Below are 23,123 nucleotides of genomic sequence, written 5' to 3' on the forward strand. Positions count from 1 at the left end.
GGAAGGAAGGAAGGATGGAAGGAAGGAAGGAAGGAAGGAAGGAAGGAAGAAAAAAGAAAGAAAAGGAAAGAAAAAACCTCCACATTTCAAAGTGATACAGCAAATGTCAAAACCAGGCTCAGATATGACAGAAATGTTGGATTATCAGAGTAGGAACTTAAAATAACTATGATTACTGTGAGTTCTAATGGAAAAGTTGTACCATAAAAGAACAGATGGGTACTGTAAACAGAAAAATGGAAATTCTAAGAATCACAAGAAAATGCTAGATATCAAAAACACTTTAAGAGAAATAAAGAATTCATTTGATGGGCTCATCAATACACTAAACAAAAGTGAGGAAAGAATTGATGAGCTTAAAAAACACCAGTAGAAACTTCCAAACTTAAAAAGTACAGAGAAAAAAAAGAACATCCAAGAACTATGGGACAACTACAAAAATTGAAACACATATAATGGAAATACTAAAAGGAAAATAAGAGAAAGGAACAAATATTTGAAATAATAATGACTAAGAACTCTTTAAAATTAAAAAACAGACAGCAAACTATAAATCCAGTAAGCTCAGAGAACAGCAAGCAATATAATACCAAAAGATATGTACTTAGGCATATCATATTAAAACTGCAGAAAATCAAAAAAAGAAAAAATCTTGAAACAAGCCAGGTATGAGAAACTGAAAATTAAAAAATGTTTGCCAAACCATAGGTCAAATTTTCCATAATGTTTTCTTCTATAAATTTTATAACTTTACATTTAGGTCTATGATCTATAATTTAAATTTAGGTCTATGATGATTTTTTTTTTAAAATAATGCAAAAGACATGTGGTATGTTTCTTTTTTTTTGCATATGGATGTCTCAAATTTCCAGTACCATTTGAAAAAAGCTTTTTCCCATTGAATTGTATGTGTACCTTTGTCAAAAATCAGTTGTCTATATTTGTGTTAGTCTTCTTCTGGATTCTCCGTTTGATTATACTGATCAATGTGTATAATCTCTCCTATTATTACCCTCTACAGTAACTATGGAATAAATTTTAAATCTGCAGAGTGGGAGTCCTAAATTGTGTTCCTTTGTTTCCAAATTGTTTTGGCCATTCTAATTAATTTCTCTTTTCATATACATTTTACAATCTACTTGTTGATAACTTAAAAAATGCCAGCTAAAGTTTTAAATGTGCTTGAATAATTCACATAGATCAATTTGAGGAGATCTGACAACTTAATAATGTTGGGTCTTTCAACTCATGAACATAAAATCTCTATCCATGTACATAGGGCTTGCTTTCTCACAAGAAATTCTGTGGGTTTTGGTTTACAGATCTTGCATATATTTTGCTAAATTTATGCCAAGAATTTAATTTGGTGCCATTATAAATGACATTTTAAAATTGAATTTAATATTATTCATTGCTAAGTATATAAAATTATGATTGATTTCTGCATATTCATCTTGTCTTTAGTGACCTTGTAAACTCACTTGTTAGTTTTGATAACCGTTTCTAGATTATTTTGGATTATCTACATAAACAATCATGTTATTTTCAAATACATATTTATGCCTCCATTCTCTACATTCCTTACTTCTTTTTCTTGCCTTACTGCAATGTCTAGTGCAATGATGAATAGGAGTTTAGGGCTGGCATTCTTGCCTTGTTCCTAGTGTTAGGAGGAAAGTATTCAGCTTTTCAATTAAAAGTTTGATGTTAACAATCGGGTTATTGTAGATACATTTTATTCAATAAAGGAAGTTCCTTTATATTCCTAGTTTGCTGAGGTTTTATCAATAATAAATGTTATATTTTGACAAACACTTTTTCTGCATCTAGTGTGATGAACATGTTGGTCTTTATTTTGTTGATTAATATAGTAAATAACATTGGTTTTGAAATGTTGAATAAACTTTATGCTCTTGGGACAAACTCCATTTGATCATATTGCATTTTTATAAGGTGATAAGTACTGAGTTATATAGCCCTTTGGGTATTTATGCTAATTTGGCTAAGAGTTAGGCTTTGTTTAATGATTGTTGAAGCTATAGCTTCCAAGTTCCTCTAGGGGGCTTTTTAATTTTTTTTTTAATCCATCTCCTTTGCATTTGGAGCTCATTTGTATTACTCCTCAAAGAGAGCATGTCTGGAAGCTCCTTCACCTATAATCCATCGTTATTATTACTGGGGGCTTGTTAGTGTGGTGGTACACAGGAGGGAAGGGATGTTCCTTAATCTTTTAAATAAGTCTCTGACTTACCAGGGGTTTGTCTCCAGGGTGTGGCTTCTGTTCCTCCTCCAGGGATAAAACTTTTTTCATGTTCCTTTTCTTTAACGAAAGCATTCTCATGGTATTTTTTTTTTTGAAGTCATCTTCCCTGTTGACTATGGCATCTATCTATCTATCTATCTATCTATCTATCTATCTATCTATCTATCTATCTATCTACTTTCTTACTTACTTAGATAAGGCTGGAAAGCAGGAGTGGGCTGGAGAAGGGTAGTGTTTCCTTCCTATCACTTGGAATAATGTTTCAGAATTATCCTCTGCTGAAGATTTTCCCCTTGAGGAAGGGTATTGGAGTACTGCAGGATAAGTATTCATTCTTCCCTTCCCCATACTAGGTCCACGTGGAGATCTGGGATACTGTCTGAGAATCTAGCAAGGTTTCTGGGGAAAAAGCCTGCAAATGACTATGGTCATTAGGAGCTTCTCACTCTCATTCTAGTCCTCCACACACCTAATCTGGCGTTCATGGAAAAATTGGCTGGAGCACTAAGAAAGTCTCTTTCATGGCAGGGAATTGAACAGAGAACAGAAACCATACAAAGCATTTTCTCTGGTTATAATGGAATAAAAACAGAAATCAATAACAGAAAAATACGTGGAGAATTCCTAAACATTTGGAAATTAAGCAACACACTTCTAAATAATGCATTGACTTAAAAAGAAATTAAAACTCATTTTGAACTGTATAAAAACATTATAAAATATATAAAAATATATGGGATACAACAAAACAGGGCTTAGCGGAAAATTTGTAATCTAAATTTTGAGCTTAATAAAATAGAAAAAGTAAATAGCAAACTAACAAAGGAAGAGAATAATAAAGATAATAGCAGAAATCAATGACAGTGAAAAAAATAAAACAGCAAGGAAAATCAATAAAATCAATGAAGCTAAAAGCTTGTTCTTTGAAAAGACCGATTCAACTGATAAACCTCTATCTAGATGGATGAAGAATAAAAGAAGAAACAAATTATCAATATGAAGAATAAAAGGGGGGCTAGAGAACTCACAGACATTAAAAGAAAAATAAAAGGATATGAATAACACTATGGCCATAATTTAGAAACTTAGATAAAATGGAACAAATACGTGAAAGTCTCAAACTAATAAAACACACTTAAGAATAAATAAGTAACCTGAATATCCCTATATATCTTAAAGAGATGAATTTATGGTTAAAATCTCCAAAAACAAAAACTCTGAACCCGGAAGTTTTCACTGGCATAATTTATCAAATTATCAGAAGAAATTAAATAAATTCTGCTCAATTTCTTCTAGAATGTACAAAATGTGCAACACATTTTATTAGGTGAGCATTATATTCATACCAAAAATGACCTAAGACATCACAAGAAAACAAGATCAGTATGTTTCATGGACACAGATACCAAAATCCTCAAAAATATTAGCAATTAATAACAAGCAATGTATACAAAGAATAATACACTATGATCAAGTGGAGTGTTTCAGGACTACAAGGCTTATTTAATATTTGAAAGCTGATCAATGTAATCTATTCTATTAATCAACAAAATAAGAAATACCACATGATCTTCAAAATAGAAACAAAAAATCATTTGTCAAAGTTCAATATTGCTGATAAAAACCTCAGCAAGCTAAGACTAAAACTTCATGCAGTGTAAAATACATCTCCAAAAACCTATTTGTAACATCAAACAATGCTGAAAGACTGAATACTTTCCTCTAAACATCAAGAATAAAACTAGAATATCAGTCCTTAAACCTATTTCACTGTACTGGATGTGTTAGCCATTGCAATAAAGCAAAGAAAAAGAAAAGGCATAAAGTTTGAGGAGTAAAAACAAAAATGAATCAATCTGAAGAAATTGTAAATGGCTATGTGGATAATACAAATGAATCTAGGAAAAAAAACTATTAGAACTAATAAATGAGTTAGGCAAGGTCATAGATTACAAGGTCCACATATGAAATGCAATTGTTTTCCTATATACTAGCAATGAACACTTAGAAAATATATATATATATTTTTTCACTAATCAAAGTAATATATACAGTAATATATATAAAGCAACACCAGAAGCTATGAGAAAAGTATGAAATAGATTCTCTCAGAGCTTTTGGTAGGAACCAGTCCTTCATTTTGGACTTTTACCCTCTAGAACCATAAGAAAATAAATTTCTGTTGTTTAAAACTAACAAGTTTGTTATGCTTCATTTTGGCAGTCCCAAAAATACAATGAGTCTTAAAGTCCTGGAGGGAAGACAGCAAAAACAATTTCAATATGATGTAATAAGTAACAGAGAGGAGAAATAGAAGATGTTAAGGAACATATGGAAAAAGTAACAAGACAGTGAAAATGTAAGTGAAATAAGAGTTCATAACAGTAAGACATCAGCATAGTTTAAGCAGTGCTTATTAAATTATCTGTGACGAAAGTGATGATGGAAAAAATTAAGTGGAATAAGCATTGCTAAGAGAGTCACATAAAATAGAGTCAGGAGGCTACTGGGGAAGAGGGGCTTATGCCCATCTTGTGCCTTAGTTCTCAGAGCTGCTATTAAGTTGCTATACCTATTGCTAAACTCAGCTCAAGGCTGAACCATAAGCATCCTGGAACAACTGCTGTATGGACACATAAGGACTTTACCTCCTCATAGTTTTTGCCTCCCTTGTTTGGAACTAACCAATCTCTATTAACCTAGCCAGCAATCCTTAATTTGCATGGAAGAATTATACTTTATGGTTTTTACCTTTTAAGCCCTGCCTTTCCTTGTTCTCTCCGGACTACAGTTTGGGTTGCTACCTGAATCTGTGTCTCCTGGATTTGAATCCTTTTAGACTCTCAAGGAACTCCCAAATAAACTTCTACTTATTTTTCTGCTTTTAATGTCTTATTACATTTATTGGGGTGACACTGGCTAATAAAATTATATAGGTTCCAAGTGTACAATTCTATAATACATCATCTGTATATACTGCATTGCATGTTTACCACTCAAAGTCAAATCTCCTTCCATCACCATATATTTGACCACCTTTACCCTTACCTATCTCTCCCCTTCCCATCTTTCCCTCTGGTAACCAATAAACCGTTTCTGTGTATGAATTTTTGTTTGTCTTGTTTCATGTGCTGCTTTCAGTTTTATATCCCACATATGAGTGAAATCATATGGTTCTCAACTTTTTGTCTGACTTAGTTTGCTTAGCACAATTATCTCAAGATCTGTCCATGTTGTCGCATATGGTAGTATTTTTAATTGTTTCACGGCCTCAGATCTTTGTTGAATAGCAGAGCGAGTGTGTTTTCAATTTCCAACCCATCACAGATATTGTAAAATATAACAATGAATATAAAATACATATTATATATGATGTGTAATGAATTATTAGATCATTTGAATGAAAAAAACAGACATATATAAGTCCAACTTTTTATCTGATTCATCAGATATAAAATTACTAAAATTGCTGTAAAATTTCTAAATTCATATTCTCAATTTCAGAATTTATCGTGTCACTAACTGGTAACAGTATGTAAGTTGACACTGGTCTAGGTGCATACTCTGAGTAGTAGTGGTCTAAAGTATAAGAGAATCATGAAGAATCCGTATTGAACTGTTAATAAGGAGAAGATCAGCAGATGGATGAATAAACAAACTATAGCATATACATACAACGGAATATTATCTAGCCTTAAAAAAATGAAGGAAATGCTGACACATGCTACAGTATAAATGTACCTTGAAGGCATTATGTTAAATGAAATAAGCCAGACATAAAGGGACAAATACTGTATGATTCCTCTTACATTAGGAACTTAGAGTAGCCAAGTTTATAGTGACCAAATTGTAGGTGCCAGGGGCTAGGAGCAAGAGGAAATGAGAAATTATTGTTCAGTGAGTACAGAGTATCAGTTTTGCAAGTTGAAAAGTGTTCTGGAGATGGATGGTGGTGATGATTGCATAATAATGTGAATGAACTTAATGCCATTGAACTGTACACTTATAAATGGTAAAACAGTAAATTTTATTTTATGTGTATTTTACCACAATTAAAAAATATGCATCACAGAACAAATTTGACACCTTCCAAAATGAAAATTTAATCCTTATTTCTGAAGTGTGCTCTTTTTCATGTTAAAAGCTAAGTGGAGATCAGATTAATAAAAGGAAAATATAAATAATGGACTAAGAATGGCTAGGTGGATAATAGATGGATGATCAAGAACCAGTGCAACAGTTTTGATCTTCACATTCCCCTGATGTCAGAAAAGTTCAATTTTTGTCCTTTGTCACTTACTATCTTCTGCTCCCCTATTAAAGAACATATGTTCAAGGAACCAGTGCCATTACATATCTCTCTGCTAATTATTTTTTCTCCACTTTCCCTCTCTTTTGCCTCTTCTACTCCCAGTCCTTCTGCTATGATTCTTAGCTATAAGTTAATATTCAGGATTAATACGGACATGACCAATTTATCAAAGTATTATTTGTCCTTGCACTAAACCACATACTGTTTCAGATAGTCTTTTTTTCTTTAGTTTTATTTCTTTGCTACTATGTGTCTGTTTTGAGACTCTCTCTTGCTGCCAAAGATACTTTTCTATCTATTCATGATCCAAAATTGTTCCAGAAGTACTAAAGTTTGGCTTCTGCTCAATCTGTTAGAAATGTCCTATGTGTTAGAAATATCCTCTATTTTATCTCTCTGAGTTTTGACCAATTAGTATACTGATTTTGGCATGTTCATGTGCTTAAAAAAAGTTTTGTAATTGTTTACAGAGTAGTAAACCTGGAATTCTTGGTGCTCATCACTAAACATCATAACTGTATTGACTGCATTGCATGTGTCTGTATTTTCTATCATTTAGAGACAACTTTCATCGGCAGAACAATTGGAATATAAAATTCTGGTCAAGAGCAATATCTTTTAATAAATAAGAAATTGAATTAAGAAAAATTGTTTGGTTGTAAGTTTTCTTCTTATAAATATTAGCAAACAGAAAATAGAGAACTAGAAAGGTACTTGCCTACCAAATATTTGGATATATTTTCAATAGTTAATATGATTTAATATTATACAAAAATGAATAGATTACTGGAATGTATAGCTTTGTAACAGATTGTAGTATATATAAAGTTTTAACATGTGATAAAGGAGGCACTGTAAATCATTTAGAAAGGACTAAATTATTAAATAGTGGGAAAATTATTCACCTTTGTTAGGCGAGGGTCAATTAATACTGTCCCCTATTCAACATGGAAAGATATACACCAGAATATATTAAAGAATATAATGGGAAACAAAATGTAAAAGAAAATAATAAATGAAAAATTGCCTTTTTTTGAGGCAGTAAAAGATTGTCTAAGATTAAAATGAGAATAGAGGTTCAGCCCTAAAACATACAAATAAGGTGATACAATTTTAAAGAGCTTATAAAACTGAAAAACCTTGGCTACAATTACAACCTTGGCCTCATCTACTTAGAAGTCTACAGGAATCCACTGACAAGGTAGAAAGTCATGAAATACAGATCCTTATTTGGCCAGATCAAGTGAACAGAGAAGGAAAATGTGGGGATATAATAAATGAAGGCTGAAAGAGAAGTAATCTGTGATTAAACAGAGTTCCTTAGCACAGTTTTATTTTAAAGTTCTTAAAAATTTATTTAAAAATTCCATACAAGAGAGCTGAGGGTGCCTCAAAGTCACATTACAGAAAATGTGCAAATTATTTTTATGTTGTTGCTGCCGGTCATAACCACTTCAAAGTACGTTCTTTAATATTACACCTGTCTTACTTGAGCAATCTATTTTGAACTAAAAAAATAAACTTTGAGCATATGAGGCATTTATTAGAAAATAGAGCAATAAGGACAAGCGTAATGGAGATAGGAAAGAACTGACCCACATTCAGCAAGCAGAAACTTTACTCCTTGCACAAACTTGAATGTGTACATACAGAGTTTGGTCAAAAAGCTATGTGCTTTTCCAGGGCTGGAGTCCAAGTAACTTTGCAGAACATATTGCAAAACAACATTTGTGATGAAAGATTCACTTGAATACTTGGCAACCACATCCTAAATCAATGTTTTCCAAACTATAGGTCAAGACTCATTAGTGGATTATGAAGTCTATCTAAAAATGGTGGATTTCAAACAGTATTTTAAAAAATTAGAAAAATGCAGAGAATATATAAATATAACAGACTACATTTTAATGTATCGCTCGTACTAAGAACATGTACTATTTGTGAAAGTTTAACATAATCTTGTTACAGATACATTTTGATATAGTCTATCCCATTCTGTGCATACAGACATACACACACACACACGCTTTTCTGCTAGACTCCCAGTGTGAAAGGTATTTCCTTCGTGAATCAGTCAAAATATTTTGAAATCTACTGTCTGAGAGCACCCACTGTCTTATATGAATGAATCTTAATTTGATCAAGAATAGAAATAGTGTGTGTATGTGGCCATGTGAACTTGTGCATTGGAGCAGATAGGTAAAAATCAAGATCCAGATCATATAGTGAGCTAGATGGCAGTCTGGTGAAGACAGAGCTCTATACACTGGGGGAGCTCTTGGTTTAGCTACTTATTTGGAATACCATTTTACTCGCCTAGACTATTATGTTTCAACCGTGAAAATGCTATAAGTTCCAACAGTTTATATATTCTATCATATATACAATATCTTCTATAAGATACTTAATGATTACGCTCAATTGTTCAGCCTTCCTATTGACACATTAGGGGGAAAGGTCAAGGTCTCACAGTGTTCTCTCTCCTTTTCTATTCTTTTATCTAAGCAGGCCAAATGAACTCTTACACCAATTCTGTCAAGTACTGTAACGATCAATTTATTTTTAAGTTCTGTTAGAAACAGTCCAAAGCCACTAAGACCCTTGCTATTGGCATTGGGAGCTCTTATCAAAATTCCAAAATCCTCTTCAGAGGCACCCATTGCTTTTCTGACAATGCATGCACACCAGGCTTGGATCAACTGGGTGAGTTTTGCCTGGGTCCCAGAACAGGCACAGCATGAACCATGGATGGCAAAGTGTAGGTGAAGTTGAAAACAAGGCTTTAGTACAACAAAATAATGAAGAGCATGGACTCAGAGATTATAATTCACTATCTACAACTTTCTAGCTGAGTGATCTTGGGCAGGCTAGTCTCTCTGTTCCTCAGTTTTCTGATTTGTAAAATGGTGATAATAAACAACTATCTTAGACAGTTACTGTGAAAATGAACGCACACATACCCCTAGACACTTAAAGTAGGAGCTAGCACAATAAAAAGCTCTAATAAATGTAGGTTATCAATATTACTGGCTGTAAAGAAAGTATATGACTAGAAATCAGAAATGTCGAATATTTTCCTCTCACAGCTTTCAATATTTCAGTTTTTACTTCATTTTAATATGAAGACATACATTTGAAATTATTTCATATAATTATTCCTGTTATTGATATAAATACCAAATACCATAAATATACATATTTACATCATCAACTATATTAAGGAAATGCAAACTCTCCGACGCTTTTGAGCAACTTATTGTCATTTGGGCCATTTATCCTGTCCCATCATAATAAAACATTGTTATCAGTAGTTGAGCATTTCCTCTCTGCCAGATAGTGTAGCACAGGTTTTAATTGCATAATCTCACTTAATCTTTATAAAATCTACACTACAGATAATTTATTCTTATTTTATAAATGGACACTTTTCCTGCAGAACTTAAAATTTTTTATTTTCTTTTGTTCTCAACAACTCAAGAGGTGGCTATAAGCACCCCAATTTAGAGATGAGATTAAGTGGTGAGGCCAAGGTCAGCTAAATAATTAACGAATGTGGGATTCAAAATTCATTCTCTCGTTCTGGATCTTCCTGCTTTCTACTCTTCCACATCACATTATAATCGAAGTTGCTTCTTTTCAATTAGGGCATAGAACCTTGTCTCCCATGTGACATGTATAGGATGTCCAGAACATAAAAGAGTTTGAAATCTATGCTGAAAGAGCTGACAAGGCAGGGAGAAGCAGGCTGATATCAAGCTGTTTCTCTAAGCTGCTGGGTAGGGTATAGACTCTAGGAAGTCAGGTGAAGATATATTAGGAGAGAGGAAGTAGCCAGGATTTGGGGAAGAGTAGAGCAACAATGTGGCACAACTCCGGGGCATGCTACTCACATAGTTTATGCATCTGGATTTGTGCAGCATAAAATTTACATGTGTGATGTCCCTGAAGCAGAGGTTCTCCCAGAACTACTCATGGGTCTATAGGTAAGCCAGGCTCTTGAATGACAGAAGCAGAGACAGCATTCCTGGGACTGCTTCACTGATGTGTTCAGAGTGGCATATCCAACTGGTTTGAACAATAATTCTAACAGCAAATGTGTGTTATGCTTATGACTTGTTGGGCACTGTTCTTAGAAGAAGACCTCATATTTATACATTTGAACATGTTTAAACTCAACGAAAGCCCTGTCAGCAAAATATTATTGTTTCATCATTTTAATGATGGGGCAACTGAGATATAGAAAGCTTTAAGCAACTTGCCCAAAGTCACACAGATGCAGAATGGGTCCTCCCACTCCAGAATCTTACCTCAGCTGGAGTGCAGCCAGCTGTAAGAGCTGCCTGCCCAACCATAATGATGAGAGACTTCACTTCACTTTCAGCATGGGTAAAAAAACAATGTGAAGAATGTGGAAATAAGAAGCTTATCCTCAGATAACCTGAAAGTTATAGCCCCTTTGACTAGGTAGAAATGCAGGAAATTATAGAGAAATCATTTTCTATTTCATTTTACAAACTAAAATGTCACACTTAGGGTATAAGAATAAAGCAATAAACACTAACACTCTCCAAACTGCTGAATATTTCACATTTGGTCCAGATCCAATGATTCCACTTGCTTAACAATTGTTTGAATTTTAATTTGGTTGGGCAAATATTCAAGCCTCATGAACATTGACTGGCTCCATTTGCCAGTGAGCTTAATGGCATGTGCAAGTTTCCTCAAAGAAATATGATCTGAGCTTACTGAGTCAGGTTTAGCAGGGCAAAAGAGGATAGAAAAATGTTCTATCAACAGTGGTTCTCCAACTTGAGCACAAGTGAGAATCAACATGGAAGGCTTGTTAAAAAAAAACAAAAACAAAAACAAAAACAAAAAAACAGATTACTGATTTAGTTGGTCCAGGAAATAAGCAAGATTTTGCATTTCTAGTAGGTTTCCAGAATTTGCTCTTGCTGCTGGTTTTGGGAATCACACTTTGAGAACTACTGTTCTAGAATGAGGAACAGTAGATAAGACAACCTGGAAGCAATAGGGGTTACGGCTGTTTTAAGGAATCACAGTAGACACAGGATTGCTAGAAAGAAGTTGAAGGGTAAATAAGTAATAAACTATAAAGTTGAAGAATAAAGAAGAGGTCAAGTCTTATAAGGTACAATGGGCAGTGTTTAAAAATCTAGAATTATACTAAGAGAAATGAGAAGGTATTGAACCTATGTAATTTTATTAACCAATATCACCCCAATAATTTAATTAAAAGTTTTTTAAAAATGAATTAAAAAAGTAGTAAGCTGATATTAAACATTTTAAAAGATCACTTTGGCTGCAGTATGAAGAAGAAAAAAAGACAAAAATCTTATTTAGGAAATTGCAGTAATCTAGGTAAGAAATGACAGAATTTGAGCTAAAAGAGTAATAGCAAGAAATGAAAATCTGGGCAGCTTAGAAGGATTTATAAGAGGAAAATTAACAGGATTCAGTGACTGATTTTATTTCTCATTTGAAATGCACCGACAACATGACCAGAGACTGCGGCCCCACAAACGGGTTGCTGCACTAGATTAATCAGTTAATTAAATTTCTTTGTCACTCATGCCAAAATAAAAACAATAGATCAAAATAAATTCATTCTTGTATTTTGGTCTCTTCTCAACATGATTTAATACCACACAGTTCTTAATTATGTTTAAAAGTCTATTATCAGGATGATCTCCAAAATTTATGAATTAAAAAAAAAAAATCAGGTAAATCCCTGCTTTTACACAGATATTCTATGTGATTTGCAGTATCATTGATGCTTCTCCTTGGAAACCTCTCTCCATGTAACATTGGCCCCATATTAATAACCACTGAAACAAGATTATAAATTTAGAATCTCAATATGTATCTAGTGAGTGTTATAAAGGGCTTAAGTCCATAAAAATAGGTGATCACTTTAAACTCTTGACCCTTTGGTTAGGGAAAATATATAACTTGAGTATCTCATTAGATTGTTGTGTGGATTAATGTATATGTTTGTGGAAAGCATTTTTAAACCTTAATTGCTCTAATAATGCGTTACTTTTGTCATTAATAATGGTAATATAAAGAAAACTCTATGCCTGGAAGGACTGTAAATGCTAAATTGGATCCTTCAGAGAAGCTGAGCAAAGTAATTATGTATTGGGACAGTTTAAGAATAGGCCAGGTAGACCCGAGCTGGACTTAAAGGCTAGCATCATTTTCACTGGACTGTCCTGCCTCCTGCATTATCATTTAACACTTTGTTGTTTGTTGGATGCGTGCTAGAATAGGAAGCCATAAATATTCAGTAATCCTTTATGTCCAAATGAAAAATGCTTTTTCTGCATGGCTCAACAGTACAGAATAACACTTCAACACAAGGATCATTTTGCTGCCTATTTTTTAACGCCTCCCTAATCTTATTTAATTAATTACTAATACTGCCTGGAGTATTCATTAAATAATTTTCATTTTCATTCCATCCTAAAGATAAAATGAAATCACAAAATGGCTTCTATATAGTTCTTGGGAAAACCTAATTGACTCAGTAGAGCTAATCATCTGTTTATATTGCTGGCAAATAGATTTTTGCCTGCCCTCAAGGTTTCTCAGCCCTGCTAGATACAACCTCTTTAAAGTTGATATACAAAAAAAAAAATCATCATTTCCTTGAGAAAAGGTAAAGGACTTCACCAAGTTCCTTTCTATTTCCCCCCTAATAGAATTTGGAAACATATTTAATTTTTAACAGGATTGCAAAATTAAATTAAAGCAAAGGACAAATTACTGAATACAATTTGTTTCCTATCATAGCTACCAATGCCTCTTAATTCCATTCTGTTTGTAAGCAATTTATGTTACAGTACAGGAAAGAAATTGAAAGATGATAAGGATAGTGTCTACTGCAATGATTTACAAACCAGGTATGTCAAGTGCGTTAAAAAAAATTGTCAATGAAACAGGTTACGTTTTATGCTTTTAAATCTCCAAATAAAGCTGGTTGATATGAAAACTACATTTTAAAAAAAGTAGCCAAAATTAAAAATAGAACTATCATATGGCCCAGCCATTCCAATTCTAAGTATTATCCACACCCCCCAAAAATCCAAAACACTACTTTGAAAAGATATATGCACCCTTATGTTCATTGCAGCATTATTTATAATAGCCAAGATATGAAAGCAACCTAAGTGTCCATTGATAGATAAATGAAAAAAGAAGATGTGGTATATATACGATGGAATATTACTCAGCCATAAAAAGAATGAAATCTTGCCATTTGCAACAACATGGATAGACAGACCTAGGAATTATTATGTTTAGTGAAATAAGTCAGACAAAGGCAAATACCATATAATTTCACTTATACCTGAAATCCAAAAACAAAATAAATGAACAAACAAAACAGAAACAAACTCTTATATGGAGATACAGAGAACGTTTTGATAGTCGCCAGTTGGGAAGGGACTTGGGGTATGGGGGAAAAGTTGAAAGAGACTAAGAAGTACAAATCGTCCATTATAAAAATAGCCATGAGATGTTAAATACAACCTAGAGAATATAGTCAATATTATTATAAGTCTGCATGATGTCAGATGGGTACTAGACTTATCAGGGTGATCACTTTGTTAGGTATATAAATGTCTAATCATCATGTTGTACACCTAAAACTAATATGGTATGTCAACTGTAATAGAAAAATAAATTTTAAAAAATAAGAAAAACAAGTAGCCACTTGGTTAAGTTACTGTTAGCAGAAGCAAGAAGCAATGAACAGATCCAAAAGTTCTGTAAAAAAAAAAAATCTGGAACCAGGGACACAAGGGGAAAGTAAAGATAAGAGCAACAACAAAATACCACCGTAGAGAGCTAGATCAAAAGACCTATTAGCGTTATACAGCTTCCACCCAAAGGAAAAAGAAAAACTGAGACAAGGGGAAAGAACATAACTTCATTTTCCCACTGTGGTCTAAAAGCATACATTGTACAATTTCTATTCTTTTAAATTATTTAAAGTGTGTTTTACATCCTTGAATATGGTCTCTCTTAGTGAATTGTCAATATAAACTTAGAAGAATGGGTCTACTGTTTCTGGATGAATTATTCTATATGCCTCACTTATATTTGATTGATGGTGTGGAGTTTAACTGTGTCCTTACTGATTTTTCTGCCTGCTGGATCTGTTAGTGAGAAAATGGTGTTGAAATCTCCAAATATAATAATAAATTCATTTACTTCACTCCTTGCAGTTAAAATATTAATTTTTGCCTTAGACTGTTATATCTCTTTGGAAAATTGACACATTTACAGGTATGTAATGCCTTTCTTTACCCCTGATAATTTTCTTTGTTCAAAAATTAGATGTCTGCAATTAATATAGCTATTCCAGCTTTCTTTTAATTAGTGTTAGCATGGTACACCTTTCTCCATCTCTTCACTTTTAATCTATGTGTCTTCATATTTAAAGTTTCTAGTGAAAAACATATAACTGAGTCTTGTTTTTTAATCTACTCTCATTCTGTCTTTTAATTGGTATATTTAGACTATTGACATTTAAAAGTGATTATTGATGCATTTGGATCAATACCTGTCATATTTGTTACTGTTTTTTCTTGTGTGCGCTGTTCTTTGCTTTCTTTCCTTTCTTTTTCTTTCTTTTCTTGCTTGCTTGCTTTCTTGTTTTCATCTTCTACTCTTTTCTGGCTTCTCTGGTTTCAACTGAGCATTGTATATGTTTATATTTTATCTCCTAAACATATAGATTATACTTCTTTCTAAACTTTTTTTAGTGATTGTCTTAGAATTTGAAATATATACCTGTGACTAATCCAAGTCCACTTTCAAACAACACTATACCACTCCACGGGGAGTGTAAGTAATTTATAACAAAATAGTCCTAATTCCTCTCTCCTATTTTTTTGTATCTTTGTTGTTTTATCCTTCCACTTATAAATAAACTACTATTGAATACATCGCTGCTATTATTTTAAACAAACTTTTCAATGTTAGATCTATTAAGAAAAATAAACATATTTATTTTCACACATTCCTTCTCTAATCCTCTCCTTTTATGTAGATCTGAGTTTCTACCCTATATAATTTTCTCCTTCTTTGAAGAATTCTTTTAACATTTTTTGTAAGGCAGATCTACTGGCAACAAATTCCTTCAATTTTGTTTTTCAGAGATACAAGAATTTGCAAAGATACAAGAATTTGTAAGATACAGAATTCTATGTTAGTGTTTTTTCCTCTTAACACTTAAATATTTCACTATACTCTTCTTGCTTGGTTTCTGAGTTCTGTATGATTCTTATCCTCGCTCCTCTGTAGGTAAAGTGTGATTTCCTCTGTCTTAAGATTTTCTTTATCTTTAATTTTCTGCTGTTTGAGTATAATATGCCCAGGTGTAGTTTTGGGGCATTTATCCTGCTTGTTGTTTTCTGAGCTAGCTGGGTCTGTGTTTCGGTTTCTGGCACTCATTTTGGGAAATTCTTAATTATTGCTTCAAATATTTCTTCTGTTCCTTGTTCCTTATTCTTTTTTTTCTCTTTCTGATATTTCATTGTTGTTATCCCACAGTTTTGAATATCCTGTTCTTTTATTTTTCAATCATTTTTCTCTTTGCTTTTCAGTTTTGGAAGTTTTTATTGATACATTTTCATGCTCACTTATTTTTTCTTAGCCATGTCCAGTCTACTAATGAGCCCATCAAAAGCATTCTCTATTTCTGTTATGGTGTTTTAGATCTCTAGCATATCTTTGTTATTTTTTCTTAGATTTTGCATCTTTCTGTTTACACTGGCCCTCTGGTCTTGCATGCTGTCTACTTTATTCATTGGTGCCCTTAGCATACTATTCACAGTTGTTTGAAATTCTAGGTATATTAATTCCAACATGCTTGCCATATTTAAGTATACCTCTGATGCTTGCTTTGTCTCTACAGTGTTTTTTTTTTTTTTCTTTTTTCTTTTTTTTTTTGGCAGTTGGCGGGAAGTGCCTTTTGGTATGCCTTGTACTTTCTGGTTGAAAGCTAGACATGATATACTGATTATAAGGAACTTAAATAAATAGATCTTTAGTGACGTTGTGGTGAGATGTGCATAGAAGGGGAAGCATTTTATTGTCCCATAATTTATGGTCTCTGTCTTTTTGTGAACCTCTGTCTTTGGGCCATGATGTTCAAATGTGTTTCTCACGTTTTTTTTTTCTACCCCACTAAGTGAGACAGGTTGACTAGAGAGGCCTGGAATTGGCTGCTTCCCTTCTCCTATGTAGAAAGTTAGGCTGGTAAAAACCTCAATAGGTTAGGCACTGTTAAGTTTCTCTTGAGGGCAGGTCTTGTTTAGGACAGAATACTCTGGTATATTTCAAACAAACAAACAAACAAAAAACAACATAAAAAAGATTACTCTTCCTGTCCCCGTGCCAGAAGCACGAAACACTTTTTCTTTGGTCTTCACTGTGGTTGGACTCTGGAAGCAAAACCTGCAAACACGTGGCAGTTCCTCTGTGACCAGGTTCCCTCGGAGTTCTCAGACTTGCACAAATGTCTTCAACAGATTACTGGTTCCTATAAAGGTTCCTGTTCATAGGTTTATGCTCCTGTAAATTATGATTCTGCATATCCACCTGTCTCTCTAATTCTGGGGACGGAAGTTTTCCCTGGGACCTCACTTCTCTGACAGATCTAAGAAGCACTATTGATTTTCATATTGTTCAGCTTTTTACCTGCTGTTAGAATGGAGTAATGACTACCAAGTTCCTTGTAAGCTGAACTGAAAACTAGAAGTAGCTCTATTTTTAAAAAATATTTCCTATTACTAATTGGCTGAGCATTTTAATCATGAATATATGTAGATTGCTTTCAAATTATTTTTTTCCTTTAACCTGATAAAATGGCAAATTATATCGATTGATTTTCAAAGGTTGAACCAACCTTAAACTCTTAGGATAAATCCTGCTTGGTCATATCCATATACTTGGATTTCAAGTATGAACAATTTAAGAAATTTTATATTTATATTCTTGAGGAACATGGTCTTAATTTTTTTAATGTCTTTACCAGTAGTTTGTGCTGGACTCACAAATAAATTGGGCAGTGATCCCCACTTTTTTTTTTTTTGGAAAATGTTTGCATAAGATTGGTGTAATTTCTTACTTAACTGTGCTTTTTTGGAGGAGAGAAGTTGATAACAAATTCCATTTCTTTAACAAAATTAGAGTTCTTCAGATTGCAGTACTTTCTTATGTTGATTTTGGTAAGTTTCATTTTTCAATAAATATTTTCATTTTCATTTTCTCTAAGTATCAAATTTGTTATAAAGTTGTAGATATAATCTCTTATCCTTTTAATCTCTTAGAATTTGTGATGATAAATTCTTTTACATGCCATATTGGTAGTTTCTTTTTTCTCTCTTATTTGTTTAATCAATCTAGCTAGGCATTTATCAATTTCATTTAATTTCACCTTTGTTAATTTTCTCTATCACAGGTTTTTCGTTGTTGCTGCTGTTTGTGATTTCTGCACTTATTATTTCTATTCACTTCAAGTTTACTTTGTTTTGCTATTTTGGCTTTATAAAATGGAGTCTTATGTCATAGATTTTAGATCTTCTCTAACATAAGCATTTAGAATTGTATGTTTCTCACTAAGCACTGCTTGTTGCATCTTCTATTATTTCACCTATACTCCTTAGACTCTTTAAAAATGCATTGCTTAATTTTATTGTTAGCGATCTTTATTAGTGATTTATTATTAGTAATTTTTAGTTTAATTATACTGTACTCAGAAAATATTCTGTCTTATTTTGATCTACTTAAATATGTTGATACTTGTCCTTATGTCCCAACATAAATTATAGTTGTCATAACTTTGATTTTGATTTGTCTGTTTATAATTTTAAACTTAATTTACATTCCTAATTTTAGTAAGTCTGTCACCAACCTCAGAAAGTAGTTACAAAATATATTATCATCTTTATTTTATGAATGGGAAAAAAAAGCAAACCTAGGACCCCAAGTCATAAAAGAGATCACGTAAATTTTAAGACAAGAATACTGTCCCTAACATCTCATCCAGATTTTGATTTTGGCTTCTACAGGTACTATTTCTGGAGTATCAAACTGTAATTTTGCAAGTGTCAAAATTAACATAAGGTAATTAGCAACTTTTCATTAAAAAAAATGCTTTTAGCTATCAAGGTATCTCAATCTTCCTACTTACCAATACAAACTGATTCACAAACCCAAGTTTATTTGCTATCGACACTCAACATGTCCTCATTATATATTCATGAGCCATTTAGTATTCTTATATGCACATGCCCCATAAAATCCCAGATGCTATTCCAAGCCCATCCTCAGGAAGCAAGAAAGAAATCCATTGTCAGGGGGTGGTTCCATAGTGTAGTTTTTAGCATGGCTGCTTTACACGCAGAAGGTCCTGAGTTCCTGCCCCAGGTGGAGCCACGAACCATACCCCAGGTACGCACCACAAGCATGTGGGAGGAGACGCCCCACCTTCAGAGATCCAGTTCTTAAGGGCAGATGGCAACATCCGTAGGTCAGGGGTGGAAGTGGAGGAGTGGGGGAATTAAAGAGAGGGAAAAAAATCCATTGTCAGGAAGGAAAGAAAGTGCTGTACACTATTATGTAATGGCCTAGAGAAGCTGCCCCAACAGAGACAGGTATAAATAATTCTAGGGTGAATGAGTCAAATAGCTGTATATGTACTGATTTTCCTCAATAAATGTTCAGCTCGTAACTTGCAATCATGCTGACAAGACCCACTAGCCAAACTGATTTCTGAAGAAGGAGCTTTCTATTGAGACCATTCAACTAGTCTTTGTTTCTAACTACAGGAGCCAAAAATTTTTGGAAAAAATAGCTATGTCAGAAAATCACTGAGCAACCCAGGAAGTACAGAGATATGGAACAGAGCCACAGGAATTGAAGACAGCACTATTTACTGATCCATAAATCTAATTTTCACACCTGTGTTATACATTCTTCTAGCACTCGTCTCATTTTCTTCATAGCTCTTATCAAAATTTGTCATTACACATGTATGCATTTATATCTTCTTTAGGCTATACATGCTAAGAAGGGCAAATTCTGGATTTATCATACGTCTTTTACTATGACCTACCTAGAACTAGCCACATGCCTGGCACACCTTGGGCAATAAAATACTTGTTAAAAAAGCACATGACAGTAATGTCTTTACCTGGTAGCTACCTATACTGTAGAGTAACTTTTCTAAAAAGGAAGACTATATTGCCCAGAGACCACCATTCCAAAAAGAATAATCCTGGCCAAAGAGGAAAATACAAGCAAAACATTTGTGATTATAGGGAAGTTGGAAGATGCTAAACGTATACTGCAATGATAAGGAAAGAAGTAGCTGTCAGGAACATTTGATAATTTACTTAAAAAATGTTAATCTTCCTGTATTGGATATCAAAGCACAAGTGAAATATCATTGAAGATGAGGGGTTTCAGTTGTAGAGGAAACCGGGAATAATATCAGACCTGCAGCCATAGATTTTATGAGTTTTTGCAAATGTGAGCAAATGAGCTGGCATTAAGAATAAGAGCACAGAGATCTATAGATCTGTGGCTTGGGAAGTATTAAATATTAAAGAGTTTGACAAAGAAGACAAAGCAGCATATATATATTGTTCTACACCTGTGTTATTGTTCTACAATAAACTTGCCTTGATATTGTTAATAATTTAGGTAAAGAATTAAATTCATAATCTCTGGAAATTTCTATTTAAGCTGGCAAAAATAAAGCAAAATAATATGATTTTTTCTACAGCAGGAATTTTTTTCTGAAATTTTCTAAGACTATTCAGAGAAGCTCTTCTAGATTAAGGCTCCTGAATTCCAATCTGGAAGTTAGAGCTCTGCCATCCGCTAACATTTCTCTGCTACTAGATTCTGTTTCTGTGTTCCCAAAACAAATTGGAACACTGATTTCCCACAGTTTAGCCTGCCTACTTTATACACTTGGGGCTACCAGATCCCAGATATTATTGACCCTCTGAGACAGCAATTAATTAGATACAGTCCTATTTTAAGGTATAATGATCATTTCCTCTTAAGTAAAAATATAAATTCAAAGCTACCACATGCTGACTTGTTTGCTCTAATGCTTTCTAAATACAATTTTGATCACACGGTGCTGTACAAATCTACTTTAAATTGGGTTAGGCTGACAAGAGTAAAATTCCAGCAGTTTGTCAGCTTTCATTTCATTTTTATAATTGAACTAAGTGATTTCCTATAACTGCTAGTTGTCATTCTTCTCATCCTCAGTGTAACATCAAGAATAGGAGTGGAATTTGTGCTTTATTAGGAATGGCTTTGCCTCCTCCTGCTACCTCACTGGAGACATCCTATTTAGGAGGCAGACTGATACCGTCCCTCACAGACAGTTCAGGATAGGTGAACATTAACTTCGCGTTGGTACACAATCAAATGATTTGGGGGAAATTCATGTGGCTGAATTATCATTCGGAATCTGTCCAATGAAAATCATATTGCTAAAAAGTACTTTTAAAGTCTAGCTCACAGCATCTGGTAGGTCACACTCTAATAACAAAACAAAAACACTAACCAAATGTTCATGAAGAGATGGGGTTGCAAAAGGACACCCACTATATTCAGATGCACAGAGAAAATCTAACTTTAAAAATAATTTCTAATTCTGAGCTCATAAGCCCCTCCCTGGTTATGGGAAGTGGATAAGGAGAAAACATCAACTAACTTTTAGTATAATTCAATAAACTCAGTCTAAGACTCATGCAAACAGTTCTTTAGGGTAATTGTTCTGTTCTTTGAACTAAAATGCCTATTTTTTTCACATTGTCTGTACCGTTCCTCAGATCATCTCTAAGAAGACATTTGAATATGTTATGTTTGAGGATGATGTGTAATTAAAGGCTTTTGATGGTAAGAAGAAAGAAATTGAATCAACAAGGTGTCCTTTCCCTGTTCTTGCTTGTTATTGATTTCTGTGGCAGTACCCTGATTGCCAGCTGGTCTTGAAAATCAGTCTCTCTCTCCTTCTCTCACTCCCCCGCAATGTAGCTTTCCAGATTACTGCCTTGGTGTAAAATCATGTTTAATGCACTCTAATCTCAGTAACATGTCCTTAGATATTCACAACTCCTGTCTGTAGATGACTCAAAAGGAAATGGAAAAAAGAGTTTAGAAGATGAGTAGGCTGATGTTTATCTAGTACACTTGAGTCTCTCCTTTAGAATAGATTCTAGAACATCTATGGGGACTCTAAAATGGGACATATGATTGGTTTATCAAAACTATTCTTTGAATAAGGACTCAAGACCAGAAATGATTTAAAAAGCTCATCTAAAATAATAATCCACATGTATTAAAAATGTCTCAGATTCTCATCAATCTATGAAAGATATGGCATTATAGAGCATGGAGATAAATCTGATTTAAAAAAACATTAATCAATTTTATCCAGCTACTATTCTCATTTTACATGATTCCTCTTCTCTGATACAGAGATATTTAAAAATTAAAGAAATAAAAATTCTCTTTCCTTTTTTTTTTGGATTTCAAGTCAGTGTGATATCATAGCTTTAATCAGAAATTGCATTAAATCCACCTAGGCTGTATCTGCCTCAAGTTAGAATATACAAATTATTCTTCAGGGTTTTCGAATACCAAATTCACCTTTCTTTTTTTATCACCCAAACCCCCTGCTCCCACACACCAAAAAAAAAAAAAAAGCAGCAGCAGCAGCAAATCACTATAGAACTGATGAATAAGACCTATATTTCCTGGACAAAAGAAGAGGGGGCTCAATATAATATTTGCTTTGAGTAATTTTCTTCAACAAAAAATATAGTATATAATTACATATAAGAGTATAGCATATATAATTATATATATTTACTATGTTCTTATACATAATTATATATATATTTAATTTTAATTTTCTCTAACAGAAAATAAGAGTGTTATAGGTCTGATAAAAACAGGTGAAAGATGCAGTGAAACAGTCTATACTGGAGCACGGAAACTAAGCATTCCTTTATAGACTATTTGCCTTTCTTAAAAAGAATAAGTGACCCCAAGAGAGTCTCAAATACATAGTGTCTCCACAGCTCAATACAAAATACAATTAGTAAATTTTAAAAATATACATATATCTGTCAGAGAAATAAGTCAAAGAGAAAAAATGAATACAAGTCTACTGTTGCTAGGAAGTGGGTTAGACTGTGGTTAGCAAATTTTAACTTTGACTTTCATCTGAACTTTAATGGGAAGGGGACATTTGCTCTCTACAAAGTGACCAATTTCCAGGATGCAGTCCCATCTATTAAATAGTCCCATCCTGTAGGAGAAGGTACTGAGAGTTGTGTCCCTCATTGTGCCCTCTGACAGATAACCCAGGAAGGTGTGTTCTATGGAAGAAGAACACAATTCACAGATGGTCATTTTCTTGACAGTGTCTTGCATGTAGAGTTTGGAATGTCTGCTTTTCTCAGGCTACTCATCCTCATTTAG

Source organism: Pteropus medius, unplaced genomic scaffold (genome assembly GCF_902729225.1).
Source record: "Pteropus medius unplaced genomic scaffold, Ma_sr-lr_union100, whole genome shotgun sequence".
In the NCBI taxonomy this organism is placed as follows: Eukaryota; Metazoa; Chordata; class Mammalia; order Chiroptera; family Pteropodidae; genus Pteropus; species Pteropus medius.